General features: G+C 45.6%; 67 pseudogenes; all 67 read right to left on the bottom strand.

The window, feature by feature from the left end:
* Positions 1–241: 241 nt before the first annotated feature.
* Positions 242–360, bottom strand: LOC140088041 (5S ribosomal RNA; annotated as a pseudogene).
* A 70-nt stretch (positions 361–430) lies between these two features.
* On the bottom strand, positions 431–549 carry LOC140087276 (5S ribosomal RNA; annotated as a pseudogene).
* A 70-nt stretch (positions 550–619) lies between these two features.
* Positions 620–738, bottom strand: LOC140078563 (5S ribosomal RNA; annotated as a pseudogene).
* A 70-nt stretch (positions 739–808) lies between these two features.
* Positions 809–927, bottom strand: LOC140081568 (5S ribosomal RNA; annotated as a pseudogene).
* Positions 928–997: 70 nt separating this feature from the next.
* LOC140085856 (5S ribosomal RNA) lies at positions 998–1,116 on the bottom strand (annotated as a pseudogene).
* Positions 1,117–1,186: 70 nt separating this feature from the next.
* LOC140090505 (5S ribosomal RNA) lies at positions 1,187–1,305 on the bottom strand (annotated as a pseudogene).
* A 70-nt stretch (positions 1,306–1,375) lies between these two features.
* On the bottom strand, positions 1,376–1,494 carry LOC140089701 (5S ribosomal RNA; annotated as a pseudogene).
* A 70-nt stretch (positions 1,495–1,564) lies between these two features.
* Positions 1,565–1,683, bottom strand: LOC140081567 (5S ribosomal RNA; annotated as a pseudogene).
* Positions 1,684–1,753: 70 nt separating this feature from the next.
* Positions 1,754–1,872, bottom strand: LOC140085369 (5S ribosomal RNA; annotated as a pseudogene).
* Positions 1,873–1,942: 70 nt separating this feature from the next.
* Positions 1,943–2,061, bottom strand: LOC140087963 (5S ribosomal RNA; annotated as a pseudogene).
* A 251-nt stretch (positions 2,062–2,312) lies between these two features.
* LOC140080424 (5S ribosomal RNA) lies at positions 2,313–2,431 on the bottom strand (annotated as a pseudogene).
* Positions 2,432–2,501: 70 nt separating this feature from the next.
* LOC140086759 (5S ribosomal RNA) lies at positions 2,502–2,620 on the bottom strand (annotated as a pseudogene).
* A 70-nt stretch (positions 2,621–2,690) lies between these two features.
* LOC140083995 (5S ribosomal RNA) lies at positions 2,691–2,809 on the bottom strand (annotated as a pseudogene).
* A 70-nt stretch (positions 2,810–2,879) lies between these two features.
* LOC140097652 (5S ribosomal RNA) lies at positions 2,880–2,998 on the bottom strand (annotated as a pseudogene).
* A 448-nt stretch (positions 2,999–3,446) lies between these two features.
* On the bottom strand, positions 3,447–3,565 carry LOC140085855 (5S ribosomal RNA; annotated as a pseudogene).
* A 70-nt stretch (positions 3,566–3,635) lies between these two features.
* On the bottom strand, positions 3,636–3,754 carry LOC140098250 (5S ribosomal RNA; annotated as a pseudogene).
* A 70-nt stretch (positions 3,755–3,824) lies between these two features.
* LOC140087231 (5S ribosomal RNA) lies at positions 3,825–3,943 on the bottom strand (annotated as a pseudogene).
* A 70-nt stretch (positions 3,944–4,013) lies between these two features.
* LOC140093859 (5S ribosomal RNA) lies at positions 4,014–4,132 on the bottom strand (annotated as a pseudogene).
* Positions 4,133–4,202: 70 nt separating this feature from the next.
* On the bottom strand, positions 4,203–4,321 carry LOC140089720 (5S ribosomal RNA; annotated as a pseudogene).
* Positions 4,322–4,580: 259 nt separating this feature from the next.
* LOC140088040 (5S ribosomal RNA) lies at positions 4,581–4,699 on the bottom strand (annotated as a pseudogene).
* Positions 4,700–4,958: 259 nt separating this feature from the next.
* On the bottom strand, positions 4,959–5,077 carry LOC140089719 (5S ribosomal RNA; annotated as a pseudogene).
* A 259-nt stretch (positions 5,078–5,336) lies between these two features.
* LOC140088039 (5S ribosomal RNA) lies at positions 5,337–5,455 on the bottom strand (annotated as a pseudogene).
* A 70-nt stretch (positions 5,456–5,525) lies between these two features.
* On the bottom strand, positions 5,526–5,644 carry LOC140093105 (5S ribosomal RNA; annotated as a pseudogene).
* Positions 5,645–5,714: 70 nt separating this feature from the next.
* Positions 5,715–5,833, bottom strand: LOC140089717 (5S ribosomal RNA; annotated as a pseudogene).
* Positions 5,834–6,092: 259 nt separating this feature from the next.
* Positions 6,093–6,211, bottom strand: LOC140088038 (5S ribosomal RNA; annotated as a pseudogene).
* Positions 6,212–6,281: 70 nt separating this feature from the next.
* LOC140081713 (5S ribosomal RNA) lies at positions 6,282–6,400 on the bottom strand (annotated as a pseudogene).
* A 70-nt stretch (positions 6,401–6,470) lies between these two features.
* Positions 6,471–6,589, bottom strand: LOC140085368 (5S ribosomal RNA; annotated as a pseudogene).
* A 70-nt stretch (positions 6,590–6,659) lies between these two features.
* Positions 6,660–6,778, bottom strand: LOC140078285 (5S ribosomal RNA; annotated as a pseudogene).
* A 70-nt stretch (positions 6,779–6,848) lies between these two features.
* Positions 6,849–6,967, bottom strand: LOC140081566 (5S ribosomal RNA; annotated as a pseudogene).
* A 70-nt stretch (positions 6,968–7,037) lies between these two features.
* Positions 7,038–7,156, bottom strand: LOC140086211 (5S ribosomal RNA; annotated as a pseudogene).
* Positions 7,157–7,415: 259 nt separating this feature from the next.
* LOC140090297 (5S ribosomal RNA) lies at positions 7,416–7,534 on the bottom strand (annotated as a pseudogene).
* A 70-nt stretch (positions 7,535–7,604) lies between these two features.
* LOC140081563 (5S ribosomal RNA) lies at positions 7,605–7,723 on the bottom strand (annotated as a pseudogene).
* A 259-nt stretch (positions 7,724–7,982) lies between these two features.
* Positions 7,983–8,101, bottom strand: LOC140096180 (5S ribosomal RNA; annotated as a pseudogene).
* A 259-nt stretch (positions 8,102–8,360) lies between these two features.
* LOC140092404 (5S ribosomal RNA) lies at positions 8,361–8,479 on the bottom strand (annotated as a pseudogene).
* A 72-nt stretch (positions 8,480–8,551) lies between these two features.
* Positions 8,552–8,670, bottom strand: LOC140081562 (5S ribosomal RNA; annotated as a pseudogene).
* Positions 8,671–8,740: 70 nt separating this feature from the next.
* LOC140078284 (5S ribosomal RNA) lies at positions 8,741–8,859 on the bottom strand (annotated as a pseudogene).
* A 70-nt stretch (positions 8,860–8,929) lies between these two features.
* On the bottom strand, positions 8,930–9,048 carry LOC140079110 (5S ribosomal RNA; annotated as a pseudogene).
* Positions 9,049–9,118: 70 nt separating this feature from the next.
* On the bottom strand, positions 9,119–9,237 carry LOC140085367 (5S ribosomal RNA; annotated as a pseudogene).
* Positions 9,238–9,307: 70 nt separating this feature from the next.
* On the bottom strand, positions 9,308–9,426 carry LOC140078283 (5S ribosomal RNA; annotated as a pseudogene).
* A 70-nt stretch (positions 9,427–9,496) lies between these two features.
* On the bottom strand, positions 9,497–9,615 carry LOC140081561 (5S ribosomal RNA; annotated as a pseudogene).
* Positions 9,616–9,685: 70 nt separating this feature from the next.
* LOC140086210 (5S ribosomal RNA) lies at positions 9,686–9,804 on the bottom strand (annotated as a pseudogene).
* Positions 9,805–10,063: 259 nt separating this feature from the next.
* On the bottom strand, positions 10,064–10,182 carry LOC140086378 (5S ribosomal RNA; annotated as a pseudogene).
* A 70-nt stretch (positions 10,183–10,252) lies between these two features.
* Positions 10,253–10,371, bottom strand: LOC140081560 (5S ribosomal RNA; annotated as a pseudogene).
* A 259-nt stretch (positions 10,372–10,630) lies between these two features.
* LOC140091944 (5S ribosomal RNA) lies at positions 10,631–10,749 on the bottom strand (annotated as a pseudogene).
* A 70-nt stretch (positions 10,750–10,819) lies between these two features.
* On the bottom strand, positions 10,820–10,938 carry LOC140090296 (5S ribosomal RNA; annotated as a pseudogene).
* A 70-nt stretch (positions 10,939–11,008) lies between these two features.
* Positions 11,009–11,127, bottom strand: LOC140083795 (5S ribosomal RNA; annotated as a pseudogene).
* Positions 11,128–11,197: 70 nt separating this feature from the next.
* LOC140092403 (5S ribosomal RNA) lies at positions 11,198–11,316 on the bottom strand (annotated as a pseudogene).
* Positions 11,317–11,388: 72 nt separating this feature from the next.
* Positions 11,389–11,507, bottom strand: LOC140081559 (5S ribosomal RNA; annotated as a pseudogene).
* A 70-nt stretch (positions 11,508–11,577) lies between these two features.
* On the bottom strand, positions 11,578–11,696 carry LOC140078282 (5S ribosomal RNA; annotated as a pseudogene).
* Positions 11,697–11,766: 70 nt separating this feature from the next.
* Positions 11,767–11,885, bottom strand: LOC140079098 (5S ribosomal RNA; annotated as a pseudogene).
* A 70-nt stretch (positions 11,886–11,955) lies between these two features.
* LOC140087230 (5S ribosomal RNA) lies at positions 11,956–12,074 on the bottom strand (annotated as a pseudogene).
* Positions 12,075–12,144: 70 nt separating this feature from the next.
* LOC140091848 (5S ribosomal RNA) lies at positions 12,145–12,263 on the bottom strand (annotated as a pseudogene).
* A 70-nt stretch (positions 12,264–12,333) lies between these two features.
* LOC140081558 (5S ribosomal RNA) lies at positions 12,334–12,452 on the bottom strand (annotated as a pseudogene).
* Positions 12,453–12,703: 251 nt separating this feature from the next.
* LOC140080413 (5S ribosomal RNA) lies at positions 12,704–12,822 on the bottom strand (annotated as a pseudogene).
* A 251-nt stretch (positions 12,823–13,073) lies between these two features.
* Positions 13,074–13,192, bottom strand: LOC140080402 (5S ribosomal RNA; annotated as a pseudogene).
* Positions 13,193–13,262: 70 nt separating this feature from the next.
* On the bottom strand, positions 13,263–13,381 carry LOC140084573 (5S ribosomal RNA; annotated as a pseudogene).
* Positions 13,382–13,640: 259 nt separating this feature from the next.
* LOC140088037 (5S ribosomal RNA) lies at positions 13,641–13,759 on the bottom strand (annotated as a pseudogene).
* A 70-nt stretch (positions 13,760–13,829) lies between these two features.
* On the bottom strand, positions 13,830–13,948 carry LOC140087275 (5S ribosomal RNA; annotated as a pseudogene).
* A 70-nt stretch (positions 13,949–14,018) lies between these two features.
* On the bottom strand, positions 14,019–14,137 carry LOC140087229 (5S ribosomal RNA; annotated as a pseudogene).
* A 70-nt stretch (positions 14,138–14,207) lies between these two features.
* Positions 14,208–14,326, bottom strand: LOC140084071 (5S ribosomal RNA; annotated as a pseudogene).
* Positions 14,327–14,396: 70 nt separating this feature from the next.
* LOC140085853 (5S ribosomal RNA) lies at positions 14,397–14,515 on the bottom strand (annotated as a pseudogene).
* A 259-nt stretch (positions 14,516–14,774) lies between these two features.
* On the bottom strand, positions 14,775–14,893 carry LOC140088033 (5S ribosomal RNA; annotated as a pseudogene).
* A 70-nt stretch (positions 14,894–14,963) lies between these two features.
* On the bottom strand, positions 14,964–15,082 carry LOC140078585 (5S ribosomal RNA; annotated as a pseudogene).
* A 70-nt stretch (positions 15,083–15,152) lies between these two features.
* LOC140089866 (5S ribosomal RNA) lies at positions 15,153–15,271 on the bottom strand (annotated as a pseudogene).
* Positions 15,272–15,341: 70 nt separating this feature from the next.
* Positions 15,342–15,460, bottom strand: LOC140078281 (5S ribosomal RNA; annotated as a pseudogene).
* Positions 15,461–15,530: 70 nt separating this feature from the next.
* Positions 15,531–15,649, bottom strand: LOC140081557 (5S ribosomal RNA; annotated as a pseudogene).
* A 70-nt stretch (positions 15,650–15,719) lies between these two features.
* Positions 15,720–15,838, bottom strand: LOC140082983 (5S ribosomal RNA; annotated as a pseudogene).
* Positions 15,839–15,934: the final 96 nt, after the last annotated feature.

Genomic DNA, 15,934 nt, shown 5'->3' with positions numbered 1-15,934 from the left:
ACCTTCTTTTACTATCTCATAGAGAAACTAACACAATTTTCAGGTTCAAAAAGGTCAACGGAACTTGGAATTCGCAGCCAGTCTCCCATGCTGGTACTTGCCAAGCCTTAAGCCGCATCGCTGCTGTGATCCGACAAGAGCACGCACATTCAGCTTAGAATGGCCGTTGACAGCAGCTGTTCAATTTGAACCTTCTTTTACTATCTCATAGAGAAACTAACACAATTTTCAGGTTCAAAAAGGTCAACGGAACTTGGGATTCCCAGCCAGTCTCCCATGCTGGTACTTGCCAAGCCTTAAGCTGCATTGCTGCTGTGATCTGACGAGAGCAGGCACATTCAGCTTAGAATGGCCGTTGACAGCAGCTGTTCAGTTTGAACCTTCTTTTACTATCTCATAGAGAAACTAACACAATTTTCAGGTTCAAAAAGGTCAACGGAACTTGGTATTCCCAGCCAGTCTCCCATGCTGGTACTTGCCAAGCCTTAAGCTGCATTGCTGCTGCGATCTGACGAGAGCAGGCACATTCAGCTTAGAATGGCTGTTGACAGCAGCTGTTTAATTTGAACCTTCTTTTACCATCTTTGACAGAGAAACTAACAATTTTCAGGTTCAAAAAGGTCAACAGAACTTGGGATTCCCAGCCAGTCTCCCATGCTGGTACTTGCCAAGCCTTAAGCTGCATTGTTGCTGCGATCTGACGAGAGCAGGCACATTCAGCTTAGAATGGCCGTTGACAGCAGCTGTTCAATTTGAACCTTCTTTTACTATCTCATAGAGAAACTAACACAATTTTCAGGTTCAAAAAGGTCAACAGAACTTGGGATTCCCAGCCAGTCTCCCATGCTGGTACTTGCCAAGCCTTAAGCTGCATTGCTGCTGCGATCTGACGAGAGCAGGCACATTCAGCTTAGAATGGCCGTTGACAGCAGCTGTTCAATTTGAACCTTCTTTTACCATCTTTGACAGAGAAACTAACAATTTTCAGGTTCAAAAAGGTCAACAGAACTTGGGATTCCCAGCCAGTCTCCCATGCTGGTACTTGCCAAGCCTTAAGCTGCATTGATGCTGCGATCTGACGAGAGCAGGCACATTCAGCTTAGAATGGCCGTTGACAGCAGCTGTTCAGTTTGAACCTTCTTTTACTATCTCATAGAGAAACTAACACAATTTTCAGGTTCAAAAAGGTCAACAGAACTTGGGATTCCCAGCCAGTCTCCCATGCTGGTACTTGCCAAGCCTTAAGCTGCATTGCTGCTGTGATCTGACGAGAGCAGGCACATTCAGCTTAGAATGGCCGTTGACAGCAGCTGTTCAGTTTGAACCTTCTTTTACTATCTCATAGAGAAACTAACACAATTTTCAGGTTCAAAGAGGGCAACGGAACTTGGTATTCCCAGCCAGTCTCTCATGCTGGTACTTGCCAAGCCTTAAGCTGCATTGTTGCTGCGATCTGACGAGAGCAGGCACATTCAGCTTAGAATGGCCGTTGCCAACAGCTGTTCAATTTAAACCTTCTTTTACTATCTCATAGAGAAACTAACACAATTTTCAGGTTCAAAAAGGTCAACAGAACTTGGGATTCCCAGCCAGTCTCCCATGCTGGTACTTGCCAAGCCTTAAGCTGCATTGCTGCTGCGATCTGACGAGAGCAGGCACATTCAGCTTAGAATGGCCGTTGACAGCAGCTGTTCAATTTGAACCTTCTTTTACTATCTCATAGAAAAACTAACACAATTTTAAGGTTCAAAAAGGTCAACAGTACTTGGGATTCCCAGCCAGTCTCCCATGCTGGTACTTGCCAAGCCTTACGCTGCATTGCTGCTGCGATCTGACGAGAGCAGGCACATTCAGCTTAGAATGGCCGTTGACAGCAGCTGTTCAATTTGAACCTTCTTTTACTATCTCATAGAGAAACTAACACAATTTTCAGGTTCAAAAAGGTCAATGGAACTTGGGATTCCCAGCCAGTCTCCCATGCTGGTACTTGCCAAGCCTTAAGCTGCATTGCTGCTGCGATCTGACGAGAGCAGGCACATTCAGCTTAGAATGGCCGTTGACAGCAGCTGTTCAATTTGAACCTTCTTTTACTATCTCATAGAGATACTAACACAATTTTCAGGTTCAAAAAGGTCAAAGGAACTTGGGATTCCCAGCCAGTTTCCCATGCTGGTACTTGCCAAGCCTTAAGCTGCTGCGATCTGACGAGAGCAGGCACATTCAGCTTAGAATGGCCGTTGACAGCAGCTGTTCAATTTGAACCTTCTTTTACTATCTCATAGAGAAACTAACACAATTTTCAGGTTCAAAAAGGTCAACAGAACTTGGGATTCCCAGCCAGTCTCCCATGCTGGTACTTGCCAAGCCTTAAGCTGCATTGCTGCTGCGATCTGATGAGAGCAGGCACATTCAGCTTAGAATGGCCGTTGACAGCAGCTGTTCAATTTGAACCTTCTTTTACTATCTCATAGAGAAACGAACACAATTTTCAGGTTTAAAAAGGTCAACGGAACTTGGGATTCCCAGCCTGTCTCCCATGCTGGTACTTGCCAAGCCTTAAGCTGCATTGCTGCTGCGATCTGACGAGAGCAGGCACATTCAGCTTAGAATGGCCGTTGACAGCAGCTGTTCAGTTTGAACCTTCTTTTACTATCTCATAGAGAAACTAACACAATTTTCAGGTTCAAAAAGGTCAACGGAACTTGGGATTCCCTGCCAGTCTCCCATGCTGGTACTTGCCAAGCCTTAAGCTGCATTGCTGCTGCGATCTGACGAGAGCAGGCACATTCAGCTTAGAATGGCCGTTGACAGCAGCTGTTCAATTTGAACCTTCTTTTACCATCTTTGACAGAGAAACTAACAATTTTCAGGTTCAAAAAGGTCAACAGAACTTGGGATTCCCAGCCAGTCTCCCATGCTGGTACTTGCCAAGCCTTAAGCTGCATTGATGCTGCGATCTGACGAGAGTAGGCACATTCAGCTTAGAATGGCCGTTGACAGCAGCTGTTCAGTTTGAACCTTCTTTTACTATCTCATAGAGAAACTAACACAATTTTCAGGTTCAAAAAGGTCAACGGAACTTGGAATTCGCAGAAAGTCTCCCATGCTGGTACTTGCCAAGCCTTAAGCCGCATCGCTGCTGTGATCCGACAAGAGCACGCACATTCAGCTTAGAATGGCCGTTGACAGCAGCTGTTCAATTTGAACCTTCTTTTACTATCTCATAGAGAAACTAACACAATTTTCAGGTTCAAAAAGCTCAACAGAACTTGGGATTCCCAGCCAGTCTCCCATGCTGGTACTTGCCAAGCCTTAAGCTGCATTGCTGCTGTCATCTGACGAGAGCAGGCACATTCAGCTTAGAATGGCCGTTGACAGCAGCTGTTCAATTTGAACCTTCTTTTACCATCTTTGACAGAGAAACTAACAATTTTCAGGTTCAAAAAGGTCAACAGAACTTGGGATTCCCAGCCAGTCTCCCATGCTGGTACTTGCCAAGCCTTAAGCTGCATTGATGCTGCGATCTGACGAGAGCAGGCACATTCAGCTTAGAATGGCCGTTGACAGCAGCTGTTCAGTTTGAACCTTCTTTTACTATCTCATAGAGAAACTAACACAATTTTCAGGTTCAAAAAGGTCAACGGAACTTGGAATTCGCAGCCAGTCTCCCATGCTGGTACTTGCCAAGCCTTAAGCTGCATTGCTGCTGCCATCTGACGAGAGCAGGCACATTCAGCTTAGAATGGCCGTTGACAGCAGCTGTTCAATTTGAACCTTCTTTTACCATCTTTGACAGAGAAACTAACAATTTTCAGGTTCAAAAAGGTCAACAGAACTTGGGATTCCCAGCCAGTCTCCCATGCTTGTACTTGCCAAGCCTTAAGCTGCATTGTTGCTGCGATCTGACGAGAGCAGGCACATTCAGCTTAGAATGGCCGTTGACAGCAGCTGTTCAATTTGAACCTTCTTTTACTATCTCATAGAGAAACTAACACAATTTTCAGGTTCAAAAAGGTCAACAGAACTTGGGATTCCCAGCCAGTCTCCCATGCTGGTACTTGCCAAGCCTTAAGCTGCATTGCTGGTGCGATCTGACGAGAGCAGGCACATTCAGCTTAGAATGGCCGTTGACAGCAGCTGTTCAATTTGAACCTTCTTTTACCATCTTTGACAGAGAAACTAACAATTTTCAGGTTCAAAAATGTCAACAGAACTTGGGATTCCCAGCCAGTCTCCCATGCTGGTACTTGCCAAGCCTTAAGCTGCATTGATGCTGCGATCTGACGAGAGCAGGCACATTCAGCTTAGAATGGCCGTTGACAGCAGCTGTTCAGTTTGAACCTTCTTTTACTATCTCATAGAGAAACTAACACAATTTTCAGGTTCAAAAAGGTCAACGGAACTTGGAATTCGCAGCCAGTCTCCCATGCTGGTACTTGCCAAGCCTTAAGCCGCATCGCTGCTGTGATCCGACAAGAGCACGCACATTCAGCTTAGAATGGCCGTTGACAGCAGCTGTTCAATTTGAACCTTCTTTTACTATCTCATAGAGAAACTAACACAATTTTCAGGTTCAAAAAGGTCAACGGAACTTGGGATTCCCAGCCAGTCTCCCATGCTGGTACTTGCCAAGCCTTAAGCTGCATTGCTGCTGTGATCTGACGAGAGCAGGCACATTCAGCTTAGAATGGCCGTTGACAGCAGCTGTTCAGTTTGAACCTTCTTTTACTATCTCATAGAGAAACTAACACAATTTTCAGGTTCAAAAATGTCAACGGAACTTGGTATTCCCAGCCAGTCTCCCATGCTGGTACTTGCCAAGCCTTAAGCTGCATTGCTGGTGAGATCTGACGAGAGCAGGCACATTCAGCTTAGAATGGCCGTTGACAGCAGCTGTTCAATTTGAACGTTCTTTTACCATCTTTGACAGAGAAACTAACAATTTTCAGGTTCAAAAATGTCAACAGAACTTGGGATTCCCAGCCAGTCTCCCATGCTGGTACTTGCCAAGCCTTAAGCTGCATTGATGCTGCGATCTGACGAGAGCAGGCACATTCAGCTTAGAATGGCCGTTGACAGCAGCTGTTCAGTTTGAACCTTCTTTTACTATCTCATAGAGAAACTAACACAATTTTCAGGTTCAAAAAGGTCAACGGAACTTGGAATTCGCAGCCAGTCTCCCATGCTGGTACTTGCCAAGCCTTAAGCCGCATCGCTGCTGTGATCCGACAAGAGCACGCACATTCAGCTTAGAATGGCCGTTGACAGCAGCTGTTCAATTTGAACCTTCTTTTACTATCTCATAGAGAAACTAACACAATTTTCAGGTTCAAAAAGGTCAACGGAACTTGGGATTCCCAGCCAGTCTCCCATGCTGGTACTTGCCAAGCCTTAAGCTGCATTGCTGCTGTGATCTGACGAGAGCAGGCACATTCAGCTTAGAATGGCCGTTGACAGCAGCTGTTCAGTTTGAACCTTCTTTTACTATCTCATAGAGAAACTAACACAATTTTCAGGTTCAAAAATGTCAACGGAACTTGGTATTCCCAGCCAGTCTCCCATGCTGGTACTTGCCAAGCCTTAAGCTGCATTGCTGGTGCGATCTGACGAGAGCAGGCACATTCAGCTTAGAATGGCCGTTGACAGCAGCTGTTCAATTTGAACCTTCTTTTACCATCTTTGACAGAGAAACTAACAATTTTCAGGTTCAAAAATGTCAACAGAACTTGGGATTCCCAGCCAGTCTCCCATGCTGGTACTTGCCAAGCCTTAAGCTGCATTGATGCTGCGATCTGACGAGAGCAGGCACATTCAGCTTAGAATGGCCGTTGACAGCAGCTGTTCAGTTTGAACCTTCTTTTACTATCTCATAGAGAAACTAACACAATTTTCAGGTTCAAAAAGGTCAACGGAACTTGGAATTCGCAGCCAGTCTCCCATGCTGGTACTTGCCAAGCCTTAAGCCGCATCGCTGCTGTGATCCGACAAGAGCACGCACATTCAGCTTAGAATGGCCGTTGACAGCAGCTGTTCAATTTGAACCTTCTTTTACTATCTCATAGAGAAACTAACACAATTTTCAGGTTCAAAAAGGTCAACGGAACTTGGGATTCCCAGCCAGTCTCCCATGCTGGTACTTGCCAAGCCTTAAGCTGCATTGCTGCTGTGATCTGACGAGAGCAGGCACATTCAGCTTAGAATGGCCGTTGACAGCAGCTGTTCAGTTTGAACCTTCTTTTACTATCTCATAGAGAAACTAACACAATTTTCAGGTTCAAAAATGTCAACGGAACTTGGTATTCCCAGCCAGTCCCCCATGCTGGTACTTGCCAAGCCTTAAGCTGCATTGCTGCTGCGATCTGACGAGAGCAGGCACATTCAGCTTAGAATGGCCGTTGACAGCAGCTGTTCAATTTGAACCTTCTTTTACTATCTCATAGAAAAACTAACACAATTTTCAGGTTCAAAAAGGTCAACAGTACTTGGGATTCCCAGCCAGTCTCCCATGCTGGTACTTGCCAAGCCTTACGCTGCATTGCTGCTGCGATCTGACGAGAGCAGGCACATTCAGCTTAGAATGGCCGTTGACAGCAGCTGTTCAATTTGAACCTTCTTTTACTATCTCATAGAGAAACTAACACAATTTTCAGGTTCAAAAAGGTCAACGGAACTTGGGATTCCCAGCCAGTCTCCCATGCTGGTACTTGCCAAGCCTTAAGCTGCATTGCTGCTGCGATCTGACGAGAGCAGGCACATTCAGCTTAGAATGGCCGTTGACAGCAGCTGTTCAATTTGAACCTTCTTTTACTATCTCATAGAGAAACTAACACAATTTTCAGGTTCAAAAAGGTCAACAGAACTTGGGATTCCCAGCCAGTCTCCCATGCTGGTACTTGCCAAGCCTTAAGCTGCATTGCTGCTGCGATCTGACGAGAGCAGGCACATTCAGCTTAGAATGGCCGTTGACAGCAGCTGTTCAATTTGAACCTTCTTTTACTATCTCATAGAGAAACGAACACAATTTTCAGGTTCAAAAAGGTCAACGGAACTTGGGATTCCCAGCCAGTCTCCCATGCTGGTACGTGCCAAGCCTTAAGCTGCATTGCTGCTGCGATCTGACGAGAGCAGGCACATTCAGCTTAGAATGGCCGTTGACAGCAGCTGTTCAGTTTGAACCTTCTTTTACTATCTCATAGAGAAACTAACACAATTTTCAGGTTCAAAAAGGTCAACGGAACTTGGGATTCGCAGCCAGTCTCCCATGCTGGTACTTGCCAAGCCTTAAGCCGCATCGCTGCTATGATCCGACAAGAGCACGCACATTCAGCTTAGAATGGCCGTTGACACCAGCTGTTCAATTTGAACCTTCTTTTACTATCTCATAGAGAAACTAACACAATTTTCAGGTTCAAAAAGGTCAACGGAACTTGGGATTCCCAGCCAGTCTCCCATGCTGGTACTTACCAAGCCTTAAGCTGCATTGCTGCTGCCATCTGACGAGAGCAGGCACATTCAGCTTAGAATGGCCGTTGACAGCAGCTGTTCAATTTGAACCTTCTTTTACCATCTTTGACAGAGAAACTAACAATTTTCAGGTTCAAAAAGGTCAACAGAACTTGGGATTCCCAGCCAGTCTCCCATGCTGGTACTTGCCAAGCCTTAAGCTGCATTGCTGCTGCGATCTGACGAGAGCAGGCACATTCAGCTTAGAATGGCCGTTGACAGCAGCTGTTCAGTTTGAACCTTCTTTTACTATCTCATAGAGAAACTAACACAATTTTCAGGTTCAAAAAGGTCAACGGAACTTGGAATTCGCAGCCAGTCTCCCATGCTGGTACTTGCCAAGCCTTAAGCCGCATCGCTGCTGTGATCCGACAAGAACAGGCACATTCAGCTTAGAATGGCCGTTGACAGCAGCTGTTCAATTTGAACCTTCTTTTACTATCTCATAGAGAAACTAACACAATTTTCAGGTTCAAAAAGGTCAACGGAACTTGGGATTCCCAGCCAGTCTCCCATGCTGGTACGTGCCAAGCCTTAAGCTGCATTGCTGCTGCGATCTGACGAGAGCAGTCACATTCAGCTTAGAATGGCCGTTGACAGCAGCTGTTCAGTTTGAACCTTCTTTTACTATCTCATAGAGAAACTAACACAATTTTCAGGTTCAAAAAGGTCAACGGAACTTGGGATTCGCAGCCAGTCTCCCATGCTGGTACTTGCCAAGCCTTAAGCCGCATCGCTGCTATGATCCGACAAGAGCACGCACATTCAGCTTAGAATGGCCGTTGACACCAGCTGTTCAATTTGCACCTTCTTTTACTATCTCATAGAGAAACTAACACAATTTTCAGGTTCAAAAAGGTCAACGGAACTTGGGATTCCCAGCCAGTCTCCCATGCTGGTACTTGCCAAGCCTTAAGCTGCATTGCTGCTGCCATCTGACGAGAGCAGGCACATTCAGCTTAGAATGGCCGTTGACAGCAGCTGTTCAATTTGAACCTTCTTTTACCATCTTTGACAGAGAAACTAACACAATTTTCAGGTTCAAAAAGGTCAACAGAACTTGGGATTCCCAGCCAGTCTCCCATGCTGGTACTTGCCAAGCCTTAAGCTGCATTGCTGCTGCGATCTGACGAGAGCAGGCACATTCAGCTTAGAATGGCCGTTGACAGCAGCTGTTCAATTTGAACCTTCTTTTACTATCTCATAGAGAAACTAACACAATTTTCAGGTTCAAAAAGGTCAACGGAACTTGGGATTCCCAGCCAGTCTCCCATGCTGGTACTTGCCAAGCCTTAAGCTGCATTGCTGCTGCGATCTGACGAGAGCAGGCACATTCAGCTTAGAATGGCCGTTGACAGCAGCTGTTCAGTTTGAACCTTCTTTTACTATCTCATAGAGAAACTAACACAATTTTCAGGTTCAAAAAGGTCAACGGAACTTGGTATTCCCAGCCAGTCTCCCATGCTGGTACTTGCCAAGCCTTAAGCTGCATTGCTGCTGCGATCTGACGAGAGCAGGCACATTCAGCTTAGAATGGCCGTTGACAGCAGCTGTTCAATTTGAACCTTCTTTTACTATCTCATAGAAAAACTAACACAATTTTAAGGTTCAAAAAGGTCAACAGTACTTGGGATTCCCAGCCAGTCTCCCATGCTGGTACTTGCCAAGCCTTACGCTGCATTGCTGCTGCGATCTGACGAGAGCAGGCACATTCAGCTTAGAATGGCCGTTGACAGCAGCTGTTCAATTTGAACCTTCTTTTACTATCTCATAGAGAAACTAACACAATTTTCAGGTTCAAAAAGGTCAACGGAACTTGGGATTCCCAGCCAGTCTCCCATGCTGGTACTTGCCAAGCCTTAAGCTGCATTGCTGCTGCGATCTGACGAGAGCAGGCACATTCAGCTTAGAATGGCCGTTGACAGCAGCTGTTCAATTTGAACCTTCTTTTACTATCTCATAGAGAAACTAACACAATTTTCAGGTTCAAAAAGGTCAACAGAACTTGGGATTCCCAGCCAGTCTCCCATGCTGGTACTTGCCAAGCCTTAAGCTGCATTGCTGCTGCGATCTGACGAGAGCAGGCACATTCAGCTTAGAATGGCCGTTGACAGCAGCTGTTCAATTTGAACCTTCTTTTACTATCTCATAGAGAAACGAACACAATTTTCAGGTTCAAAAAGGTCAACGGAACTTGGGATTCCCAGCCAGTCTCCCATGCTGGTACGTGCCAAGCCTTAAGCTGCATTGCTGCTGCGATCTGACGAGAGCAGGCACATTCAGCTTAGAATGGCCGTTGACAGCAGCTGTTCAGTTTGAACCTTCTTTTACTATCTCATAGAGAAACTAACACAATTTTCAGGTTCAAAAAGGTCAACGGAACTTGGGATTCGCAGCCAGTCTCCCATGCTGGTACTTGCCAAGCCTTAAGCCGCATCGCTGCTATGATCCGACAAGAGCACGCACATTCAGCTTAGAATGGCCGTTGACACCAGCTGTTCAATTTGAACCTTCTTTTACTATCTCATAGAGAAACTAACACAATTTTCAGGTTCAAAAAGGTCAACGGAACTTGGGATTCCCAGCCAGTCTCCCATGCTGGTACTTACCAAGCCTTAAGCTGCATTGCTGCTGCCATCTGATGAGAGCAGGCACATTCAGCTTAGAATGGCCGTTGACAGCAGCTGTTCAATTTGAACCTTCTTTTACCATCTTTGACAGAGAAACTAACAATTTTCAGGTTCAAAAAGGTCAACAGAACTTGGGATTCCCAGCCAGTCTCCCATGCTGGTACTTGCCAAGCCTTAAGCTGCATTGCTGCTGCGATCTGACGAGAGCAGGCACATTCAGCTTAGAATGGCCGTTGACAGCAGCTGTTCAGTTTGAACCTTGTTTTACTATCTCATAGAGAAACTAACGCAATTTTCAGGTTCAAAAAGGTCAACGGAACTTGGAATTCGCAGCCAGTCTCCCATGCTGGTACTTGCCAAGCCTTAAGCCGCATCGCTGCTGTGATCCGACAAGAACAGGCACATTCAGCTTAGAATGGCCGTTGACAGCAGCTGTTCAATTTGAACCTTCTTTTACTATCTCATAGAGAAACTAACACAATTTTCAGGTTCAAAAAGGTCAACAGAACTTGGGATTCCCAGCCAGTCTCCCATGCTGGTACTTGCCAAGCCTTAAGCTGCATTGCTGCTGCGATCTGACGAGCGCAGGCACATTCAGCTTAGAATGGCCGTTGACAGCAGCTGTTCAATTTGAACCTTCTTTTACTATCTCATAGAGAAACTAACACAATTTTCAGGTTCAAAAAGGTCAACGGAACTTGGGATTCCCAGCCAGTCTCCCATGCTGGTACTTACCAAGCCTTAAGCTGCATTGCTGCTGCCATCTGACGAGAGCAGGCACATTCAGCTTAGAATGGCCGTTGACAGCAGCTGTTCAATTTGAACCTTCTTTTACTATCTCATAGAGAAACTAACACAATTTTCAGGTTCAAAAAGGTCAACAGAACTTGGGATTCCCAGCCAGTCTCCCATGCTGGTACTTGCCAAGCCTTAAGCTGCATTGCTGCTGCGATCTGACGAGAGCAGGCACATTCAGCTTAGAATGGCCATTGACAGCAGCTGTTCAATTTGAACCTTCTTTTACTATCTCATAGAGAAACTAACACAATTTTCAGGTTCAAAAAGGTCAACGGAACTTGGGATTCCCAGCCAGTCTCCCATGCTGGTACTTGCCAAGCCTTAAGCTGCATTGCTGCTGCCATCTGACGAGAGCAGGCACATTCAGCTTAGAATGGCCGTTGACAGCAGCTGTTCAATTTGAACCTTCTTTTACCATCTTTGACAGAGAAAGTAACACAATTTTCAGGTTCAAAAAGGTCAACAGAACTTGGGATTCCCAGCCAGTCTCCCATGCTGGTACTTGCCAAGCCTTAAGCTGCATTGCTGCTGCGATCTGACGAGAGCAGGCACATTCAGCTTAGAATGGCCGTTGACAGCAGCTGTTCAATTTGAACCTTCTTTTACTATCTCATAGAGAAACTAACACAATTTTCAGGTTCAAAAAGGTCAACGGAACTTGGGATTCCCAGCCAGTCTCCCATGCTGGTACTTGCCAAGCCTTAAGCTGCATTGCTGCTGCGATCTGACGAGAGCAGGCACATTCAGCTTAGAATGGCCGTTGACAGCAGCTGTTCAGTTTGAACCTTCTTTTACTATCTCATAGAGAAACTAACACAATTTTCAGGTTCAAAAAGGTCAACGGAACTTGGTATTCCCAGCCAGTCTCCCATGCTGGTACTTGCCAAGCCTTAAGCTGCATTGCTGCTGCGATCTGACGAGAGCAGGCACATTCAGCTTAGAATGGCCGTTGACAGCAGCTGTTCAATTTGAACCTTCTTTTACCATCTTTGACAGAGAAACTAACAATTTTCAGGTTCAAAAAGGTCAACAGAACTTGGGATTCCCAGCCAGTCTCCCATGCTTGTACTTGCCAAGCCTTAAGCTGCATTGTTGCTGCGATCTGACGAGAGCAGGCACATTCAGCTTAGAATGGCCGTTGACAGCAGCTGTTCAATTTGAACCTTCTTTTACTATCTCATAGAGAAACTAACACAATTTTCAGGTTCAAAAAGTTCAACAGAACTTGGGATTCCCAGCCAGTATCCCATGCTGGTACTTGCCAAGCCTTAAGCTGCATTGCTGCTGCGATCTGATGAGAGCAGGCACATTCAGCTTAGAATGGCCGTTGACAGCAGCTGTTCAATTTGAACCTTCTTTTACTATCTCATAGAGAAACTAACACAATTTTCAGGTTCAAAAAGGTCAACAGAACTTGGGATTCCCAGCCAGTCTCCCATGCTGGTACTTGCCAAGCCTTAAGCTGCATTGCTGCTGCGATCTGACGAGAGCAGGCACATTCAGCTTAGAATGGCCGTTGACAGCAGCTCTTCAATTTGAACCTTCTTTTACTATCTCATAGAGAAACTAACACAATTTTCAGGTTCAAAAAGGTCAACGGAACTTGGGATTCCCAGCCAGTCTCCCATGCTGGTACTTGCCAAGCCTTAAGCTGCTGCGATCTGAGGAGAGCAGGCACATTCAGCTTAGAATGGCCGTTGACAGCAGCTGTTCAATTTGAACCTTCTTTTACTATCTCATAGAGAAACTAACACAATTTTCAGGTTCAAAAAGGTCAACAGAACTTGGGATTCCCAGCCAGTCTCCCATGCTGGTACTTGCCAAGCCTTAAGCTGCATTGCTGCTGCGATCTGATGAGAGCAGGCACATTCAGCTTAGAATGGCCGTTGACAGCAGCTGTTCAATTTGAACCTTCTTTTACTATCTCATAGAGAAACTAACACAATTTTCAGGTTCAAAAAGGTCAACGGAACTTGGGATTCCCAGCCAGTCTCCCATGCTGGTACTTGCCAAGCCTTAAGCTGCTGCGATCTGACGAGAGCAGGCACATTCAGCTTAGAATGGCCGTTGACAGCAGCTGTTCAATTTGAACCTTCTTTTACTATCTCATAGAGAAACTAACACAATTTTCAGGTTCAAAAAGGTCAACAGAACTTGGGATTCCCAGCCAGTCTCCCATGCTGGTACTTGCCAAGCCTTAAGCTGCATTGCTGCTGCGATCTGATGAGAGCAGGCACATTCAGCTTAGAATGGCCGTTGACAGCAGCTGTTCAATTTGAACCTTCTTTTACTATCTCATAGAGAAACGAACACAATTTTCAGGTTCAAAAAGGTCAACGGAACTTGGGATTCCCAGCCAGTCTCCCATGCTGGTACTTGCCAAGCCTTAAGCTGCATTGATGCTGCGATCTGACGAGAGCAGGCACATTCAGCTTAGAATGGCCGTTGACAGCAGCTGTTCAGTTTGAACCTTCTATTACTATCTCATAGAGAAACTAACACAATTTTCAGGTTCAAAAAGGTCAAAGGAACTTGGAATTCGCAGCCAGTCTCCCATGCTGGTACTTGCCAAGCCTTAAGCCGCATCGCTGCTGTGATCCGACAAGAGCACGCACATTCAGCTTAGAATGGCCGTTGACAGCAGCTGTTCAATTTGAACCTTCTTTTACTATCTCATAGAGAAACTAACACAATTTTCAGGTTCAAAAAGGTCAACGGAACTTGGGATTCCCAGCCAGTCTCCCATGCTGGTACTTGCCAAGCCTTAAGCTGCATTGCTGCTGTGATCTGACGAGAGCAGGCACATTCAGCTTAGAATGGCCGTTGACAGCAGCTGTTCAGTTTGAACCTTCTTTTACTATCTCATAGAGAAACTAACACAATTTTCAGGTTCAAAAAGGTCAACGGAACTTGGTATTCCCAGCCAGTCTCCCATGCTGGTACTTGCCAAGCCTTAAGCTGCATTGCTGCTGCGATCTGACGAGAGCAGGCACATTCAGCTTAGAATGGCTGTTGACAGCAGCTGTTCAATTTGAACCTTCTTTTACCATCTTTGACAGAGAAACTAACAATTTTCAGGTTCAAAAAGGTCAACAGAACTTGGGATTCCCAGCCAGTCTCCCATGCTTGTACTTGCCAAGCCTTAAGCTGCATTGTTGCTGCGATCTGACGAGAGCAGGCACATTCAGCTTAGAATGGCCGTTGACAGCAGCTGTTCAATTTGAACCTTCTTTTACTATCTCATAGAGAAACTAACACAATTTTCAGGTTCAAAAAGGTCAACAGAACTTGGAATTCCCAGCCAGTCTCCCATGCTGGTACTTGCCAAGCCTTAAGCTGCATTGCTGCTGCGATCTGACGAGAGCAGGCACATTAAGCTTAGAATGGCCGTTGACAGCAGCTGTTCAATTTGAACCTTCTTTTACCATCTTTGACAGAGAAACTAACAATTTTCAGGTTCAAAAAGGTCAACAGAACTTGGGATTCCCAGCCAGTCTCCCATGCTGGTACTTGCCAAGCCTTAAGCTGCATTGATGCTGCGATCTGACGAGAGCAGGCACATTCAGCTTAGAATGGCCGTTGACAGCAGCTGTTTAGTTTGAACCTTCTTTTACTATCTCATAGAGAAACTAACACAATTTTCAGGTTCAAAAAGGTCAACGGAACTTGGAATTCGCAGCCAGTCTCCCATGCTGGTACTTGCCAAGCCTTAAGCCGCTTCGCTGCTGTGATCCGACAAGAGCACGCACATTCAGCTTAGAATGGCCGTTGACAGCAGCTGTTCAATTTGAACCTTCTTTTACTATCTCATAGAGAAACTAACACAATTTTCAGGTTCAAAAAGGTCAACGGAACTTGGGATTCCCAGCCAGTCTCCCATGCTGGTACTTGCCAAGCCTTAAGCTGCATTGCTGCTGTGATCTGACGAGAGCAGGCACATTCAGCTTAGAATGGCCGTTGACAGCAGCTGTTCAGTTCGAACCTTCTTTTACTATCTCATAGAGAAACTAACACAATTTTCAGGTTCAAAAATGTCAACGGAACTTGGTATTCCCAGCCAGTCTCCCATGCTGGTACTTGCCAAGCCTTAAGCTGCATTGCTGCTGCGATCTGACGAGAGCAGGCACATTCAGCTTAGAATGGCCGTTGACAGCAGCTGTTCAATTTGAACCTTCTTTTACTATCTCATAGAAAAACTAACACAATTTTCAGGTTCAAAAAGGTCAACAGTACTTGGGATTCCCGGCCAGTCTCCCATGCTGGTACTTGCCAAGCCTTACGCTGCATTGCTGCTGCGATCTGACGAGAGCAGGCACATTCAGCTTAGAATGGCCGTTGACAGCAGCTGTTCAATTTGAACCTTCTTTTACTATCTCATAGAGAAACTAACACAATTTTCAGGTTCAAAAAGGTCAACGGAACTTGGGATTCCCAGCCAGTCTCCCATGCTGGTACTTGCCAAGCCTTAAGCTGCATTGCTGCTGCGATCTGACGAGAGCAGGCACATTCAGCTTAGAATGGCCGTTGACAGCAGCTGTTCAATTTGAACCTTCTTTTACTATCTCATAGAGAAACTAACACAATTTTCAGGTTCAAAAAGGTCAACAGAACTTGGGATTCCCAGCCAGTCTCCCATGCTGGTACTTGCCAAGCCTTAAGCTGCATTGCTGCTGCGATCTGACGAGAGCAGGCACATTCAGCTTAGAATGGCCGTTGACAGCAGCTGTTCAATTTGAACCTTATTTTACTATCTCATAGAGAAACTAACACAATTTTCAGGTTCAAAAAGGTCAACGGAACTTGGGATTCCCAGCCAGTCTCCCATGCTGGTACTTGCCAAGCCTTAAGCTGCATTGCTGCTGCGATCTGACGAGAGCAGGCACATTCAACTTAGAATGGCCGTTGACAGCAGCTGTTCAGTTTGAACCTTCTTTTACTATCTCATAGAGAAACTAACACAATTTTCAGGTTCAAAAAGGTCAACGGAACTTGGGATTCGCAGC

The sequence above is a fragment of the Engystomops pustulosus genome, chromosome 9 (assembly GCF_040894005.1).
Source record: "Engystomops pustulosus chromosome 9, aEngPut4.maternal, whole genome shotgun sequence".
Taxonomy (NCBI): domain Eukaryota; kingdom Metazoa; phylum Chordata; class Amphibia; order Anura; family Leptodactylidae; genus Engystomops; species Engystomops pustulosus.
The sequence above is the reverse complement of the archived record's forward strand: the minus strand, read 5'-3'. Positions and strand labels throughout refer to the sequence as shown.